Genomic DNA, 6,684 nt, shown 5'->3' with positions numbered 1-6,684 from the left:
ATCATTACAATAACTAAATTATTATTATTAAAATTAAAATTAAAATTAAAATTAAAATTAAAATTAAAATTATTTATTTATGTTATACGTTTACAGAGAGATAGAAAGATAGATTAGGGATTGAAAAAGGGGTGTTCTTAAATCGATGAATTGCAAAGCCTTTTATAGGCGAAATGAAAATTTGAATTTTCATTTACGACCCCTGAACTATGCTCAATTAACAACTTTTTATTATTTAATATTATTCTTATTATGAATTATTTAAATATTATGTTTTATTCTTGTGCATAGTTGACTCGTAATTTTTACACCGTTGCGTCGAGCGTTGAGAGTTGACTCATGTCCCTGTTCCGAATTTTCGAACGCCCTTTCGTACTATTTTATATCGTGTACTTTGTGTTTTGCAACTTGTACTCTTGTCATTTTTAGACGTTCTTCATCAATAATTTGAACCTTTTTGATTGTATCTTGTACTTTTGAGCTTTTTGGACCTTTGCGTCTTCAAATCTTCGTTTTCGCCTTTTGTCTTCGCACTTATTTAAAATAAACGAATATTACTCGAAAATGGAACAATTGCAACTAAAATCTTGTCTTTCTTGGGGGATTTTGCTATGAAATATATGTTCCTTTTTAGCCTTATCAATATCCCCACACTTGAGCGTTGCTTGTCCTCAAGCAATATAGTCTTGAAATAATATAATACATCACACGAATCACTTCTTTATTCTTCACACTTTGTACATCAGTGATTTTGATAGAGCGGTATAAACAATGATATTAACAATAGAACCATGGTTAAAGGTGGGTGTGTCATCCACAGTTACCTTGGGTTTAGGTCAACGACACTTGCAATCAAATAGCCGATTTACTTTCGGTTTCGAAAGCAAAGTGCACATTTGAAAGGCGGTTTACAGTCCCACATGACTATAAAAATGTAGATCCTTTAGGAAATTGGATCTTTATGAAAACATTTGATCTTTTTAAAAATTCAAGCTAGATTTTACCCTAGACAAGTTTTCTGATTTGACCCACCATCGGTGTTGCAAAATATATTTGTGGATCAATATTTTGGCTAAAAACATTTAGGTTCGTGTAATCCACTGCTATCCCGGTATCGGAAAGCAAACATCCAATTTACTTGTTCCGTATATTACCTTTCGGTAAACTACCATCCGGTTGTAAAGGAAAGCGATGAACAAGAAACCGTTAAGGCAATGTCTAATGACATGCATATGATTATGGTCTTTTAACGTGTCGGATGCTAGAACTATCTTTGGTAGGAGCAATAGTAAAGATCATCCTATAATTTTTCGGTCTGGCACAAGGTCCTGTCTCCGACCATGCTATGCAACCACCGTTCTTACGGTTGACACCCGATTTGGTTTAGGTGACCTAATGAATTCCAGGTGAATTCCTAGGATTTTACGTTCAATGGTAATGAACGCATTGAAAATGGGTTTTCAGAAAACAAATCGGTTTGTATTTTTGATCAAAATATTTTCTCGTTCAAGCTCGAGTTTAGATATCATTGAATTCCATGAGTTTGTAATTCTCAATCTTTAAAGTCAATCTCAAGGATTGAGTAATATCAGGCTTAAAAGCTGATTTTTAATCTTTAAGGAGATTATCCTTTCTGGGGATCTGATTCATTAGTCTTATCAAGCTAATTTGCACGGTGCCTCCCCATTGTACGAGATAAATCCTTCTCATGGTTAGGATAAATCTGACCACTTGGCGACCCTGTTTGATGCTGAGGTCCGTGGATTTCCAGCCGATTTTAGTGATGACTTTTCTAGATTTTTCGTCAACCTACAGCTGGTCTGGACGACAACTTCATGACCTAAATCAAGAAGCGCGTGTCTTTTTCGGAAGACTTTACTTCCTTCAAATGATGGAATTAATTCATCGTGTAGATCCATCTATTCTTTCTTTTCATTGGGTAAAACAGTTGATTATCGTTCAAAACAAAAGTGTTTTCAATTGTTTGTACAAAAATATGTGATATATGTTTTGAATAGTTTGGTAAAAATTTCTCACACTTGGCTTTTATTTATGTTTTTCTTTGCCTTTTTCTCCTCTATTCCATTCTTAAATGAATTCTAACATTTTGGTTGTTTCTCAATTTATGTCCTTTCCGAGGTAACGATAATTTCGGCTCAATGACCTAGTTTTAATCGTTCATAAATATGTATAAACATGATTTTGAATTCATTTAGTTGAAAATTTTGAAAAATTTACTAGAAGTGGGTAGTCAGTATATAAGACTAGGGCTGTTCCTTGTTATCAGAGAGCACTAGATTCTAATACAACTACTGCGTTACTAGTATTTTAGTTGAAAATTTTTCAAATTTTCACAAAATTTGGCAATTAAACTAAGTATAAACCCGATAGAATTTATAACCCTTCCCCACACTTAAGATCATGCAATGCTCTCATTTGCATGAAATCAGACTCTAATTATAAATTCACGAGGGTGATTAGTGTAGAAAAGTGATTAAAAATACCGAGTTTGCAAACATGTTGTTGTCATATCACATTTGATATTTTGCGTCTTGTCGTCAAAATTAGTAGCTTTTGCTGAACTTAATGCTAGTCTTTGAAAATGCGCTGTTTTACCCTGAAATGTTCATGATACAATACAAACATATATACATATTTTTGAAGTTTGGTATATTACCCCACGTTCAAAAATTTATAAAACATAATATTTTTGGCATACTTTAAATCAATAAAATTAAAAATAATGATAACAAAATTTGTCGCCCCGTCCTCAGGTGAAGCAATTTCGGCTCAACGACCTAGTCTTTAACTCACGACGAATTTTAGAAATCTTTTTTTTTTTTTTTCAACTTAAAGAAATAAAGTAAATTTTTATTTTAAAAACACACAAAACTTACATTTAAAAAGCATAAAAATTTATATAAAACCTACAAGACAAAAATTCAGAATGGAGGGAGAAAACTAGTTCTTTAGTGTCTGCTAGCGGAAAAGACCAATCTGATTCCATTCTCGGAACTACACGAGAACAGAACAACTAACTCTAGACAGCATTTTCTTTTTTAGAACATTTGAATCTCCCCACACTTAGGTAGCTGTGGTGTCGAAATTGTGATTAGCTTCATCGTCAATTTCTCTTGGCCCATAATCAACTTGCATATCTGTGACTTTCTCTTTAAGCCATTGGTCGGATTCCTGTGTAATATCCACAATTTCAACTAGCTTCACCTTTTCTTTAGGCGATAGATTGGATACTAATCGGTTACATAACTTAAAGTTCCCCTTACTTCTAGCATCGCGAATCCGTTTAATAAGTTTCTTCATTGAACTATTAATAACGGGATCATTTAATTTCGTATCAACAACGGGGTTCTTTATTATCAGGTCATCATTAGGTGTTACTTCATCTTCCCCACACTTAGGTGTTTCATTATTATTAAGCACTACCGTTGGAGTTGGTAAAACAACATGGTTGTTACCAATCGTTTTTGCTGGTTCAATGGTTTTGGTTGGTGGAGATTTAGACTTTCGAATCATAAAGGTGATCGATTTATTACCACTTTTAAGTGTCATTCTTCCATTTCCTACATCAAAGAACGCCCCGGTGGACGCTAAGAATGGTCGACCTAAAATTAGAGGAATGTTTGAGTCCTCTTCTATGTCAATGACAATGAATTCGACTAGAAAGGTTAAATTACCTACTTGAATGGGTAGGTTCTCAGCAATTCCAACCGGGTGTTTAATGGTTTGATCAAAGAGTCGAACACTCATATCCGTTGGACTTAACTTACCTACACCTAATCTCTTATATAAGGACAGAGGCATAACACTCACACTTGCACCTAAATCTGCTAGTGCATCATACATAACACAATCACTAAGTAGACAAGGAACAATAAATTCACCCGGATCACCTACTCTAGGTGGAGGTTTTGGTGGAACTGTATTCACCGGGTTTACTTCTACGGTTTTTGTTTCTTGTACTTTCTTATTCTTTTTCTTCTTCTTCTTTCCAGAGGTATCACAATCTTTATTACCTATTACTTGCTCATACTCAACTCCTTTTCTTGGAAACGGGATGGGTGGTTTGTATGGTGCCACCACTGGCTTTACATACTCGGGTGGCGGTGGTGTTGTAACTTCTTCATTATTACTCATATCTAAAACCTCCCCAACTTCTGGAGCTGGTTTTCAGAATTCGTGGACACCATATTAACATTCTCATTCCGAGGATTTACTTCAGTATCACTCGGTAGCTTTCCTTGTTCCCTCTCACTCATCATGCTAGCAAGAGTACCTACGTGTTTTTCTAGATTCAAAATGGAAGCTTGTTGAGTTCTTAATGACTGATCAAACCTCTCGTTCGTTTGGGTTTGAGACGTAATAAATTGTGTTTGAGATTCCATTAGCTTTGCCATCATTTCTTCTAGATTTGGCTTTTTCTCTTCGGTTTGATGTGGCGGTTTATACAAGCTAGGTCTTTGTTGATTGAAAGTGTTGTTTTGAGTTGGTTGGTTATTCGGACCTTGTTGGTTGTACGAGTTGTTGTTGGGTCCATTGGATTGTAAAGAATGTTTTGATTTCGATTAAAGTTTAGCTTTGGCGGTTGATAATTATTCTGATAATTATTTTCCGGCCTTTGGTTCATATAGGAAACATTCTCTCGTTGTTCCATCGTTAGTTCAATGTGACAATCTTTCAATAAGTGTGGTCCACCGCATTGCTCACAACTAATTCGTATTGCGTCAATATCTTTATTCATCTTTTCCATTCGTCTTTCGAAAGCATCTATTTTTGCTGAAACGGAATCAAAGTCATGGCTAGAATCGGCTCTAGCCACTTTAGATGAACGAAAAATATCTTTTTCTTGGTGCCACTCATGCGAGTGGGAGGCTGTGTTATCAATAATTTTGTAAGCTTCAGTTGCGGTTTTCTTCATAATGGAACCACCAGCTGTTATGTTTATGTCTTTTCGTGTAGCAACGTTGACACCTTGGTAGAATATTTGTACTATTTGATAAGTGTCTAAACCGTGTTGAGGACATCCTCTCAACATCCTTCCGAATCTTGTCCACGCCTCATATAATGTTTCATTTGGCTTTTGTTTGAACGTAACAATTTCTCCTTGAAGTCTTACGGCTTTGGATGCCGGAAAGAATTGTTTAAGAAATTTTTCAACTAAATCATCCCATGTAGTAATCGCCCCTTCAGGTAACGATTCTAACCAATCTTTGGCTTCTCCCTTTAAAGTCCAGGGAAATAACATGAGATAGATTTGTTCGTCTTCCACTTCTCGGATTTTGAATAGTGTACAAATTCTATTGAACGTACGAAGGTGTTCATTCGGATCTTCATTCGGCGCACCACTGAATTGGCATTGGTTAGTTACCATATGTAGAATTTGTCCTTTGATTTCATAATCTGGCGCATTAACGTTTGGCTTAATAATGGCATGACCTTGGCCCGTGCGTGTAGCTCTCATTCGGTCTTCCATACTTAGAGGTTCCGTTACTTCCATAATTGAATTTGTTGAATACGAATCATTAGAGGATTCCGATTTAACGGTTTGTGGTTCAGGATCTTGGAATTGTCCTTGAATATCCTCCGAGTTCTTAGTTGTGAAGTCGGGTTCAAAAGATGGATTATCGGAAATTTGCGTTGGAGTTCTTGGTCGACTAGATGACGATTCTAAAGAAAAATTAACGGCGACAATATTGGCTAGATGTCTTGATCGAGTTACAGGTGGTGAACGTATGACAGGTGGTGAACGTTTTGCTCGGTGCATTCACAGAATATCCTATTAGTTATAAAAAAAAATAAGAAAAACTTATATAAGTTGTCCAATCAATAGACTTTTCTGATTTTGCCCACGTTTCGAATAGCCAAAAGATGTAGCAGGTAGCCAGGACCCTTTAAATCGGAAGCCCACTAGCCACTAACAAATCCAACTATTACTACGAACCAGAAAAATGTCAACGTCTATTAATTTAACCGCTTAAATAATTTTTCTCTCCGTTTGGATGAATTAGATAAGAAGTAGATAAAATTCTAAGTCCTAAAAACTAGAGCGTCGAGAAATAAGAAAGAAATAGATTGCGCGTCGAAAAGTGTCGAAAAATAAAAGGTCGAAAAATAAATGTCGAAAAATAAAAATAAGAAAGTAGCACGAAAAATGGCGTCGTAAAATTCTAAGGCACCTAAATCTTAGTCTAAGGAATAAGCACTTAAGGGATTTTACGGCAAAGCCTAAAAATCTAAAAATAAAATAATCTATGGCAAAATACTAAAACTTAACACTAGGTACGAAATAAGGCTAAGAAATTGGGTGATAAGAAATAAGGCTAAGAAATTTGAAGAATGGGAGATAAGTATTCCCGTTTGTCAAGTGGGTGAAATTGTGATTGGGATACTAACACTTTTTTTTTATTTTTTATTTTTTTATTTTTTATTTTTTTTAGATAACACCTAAAAGTAACAACCTATTGTCTAGTGGGTAACACAAAATAAAAGTAGCAGCCTATTGTCCGTGAATAATTTTTTTTTTTTAAACGTTTTTTTAAATGTTTTTTTTTTAAACGTTTTTTTTTTTTTAAAATTATATATTTTTACTCAAATATAGATTAATAGTATACGAAATATTATTTATGGTCTTTATTTTATAAAACATTCTATGGTCGAAGTATTTGG

The 6,684-nt window shown here is 34.7% G+C and overlaps 1 non-coding gene across 1 annotated transcript; it reads left to right on the top strand.

The window, feature by feature from the left end:
* Positions 1–5,024: 5,024 nt before the first annotated feature.
* LOC139879202 (small nucleolar RNA R71) lies at positions 5,025–5,131 on the top strand. The gene has a single exon (XR_011770055.1). It is a non-coding gene; the product is annotated as a small nucleolar RNA R71 (small nucleolar RNA).
* The last annotated feature ends 1,553 nt before the right edge of the window (positions 5,132–6,684 follow it).

Source organism: Rutidosis leptorrhynchoides, chromosome 11 (genome assembly GCF_046630445.1).
Source record: "Rutidosis leptorrhynchoides isolate AG116_Rl617_1_P2 chromosome 11, CSIRO_AGI_Rlap_v1, whole genome shotgun sequence".
In the NCBI taxonomy this organism is placed as follows: domain Eukaryota; kingdom Viridiplantae; phylum Streptophyta; class Magnoliopsida; order Asterales; family Asteraceae; genus Rutidosis; species Rutidosis leptorrhynchoides.
This window is presented reverse-complemented; position numbering and strand designations above follow the sequence as displayed.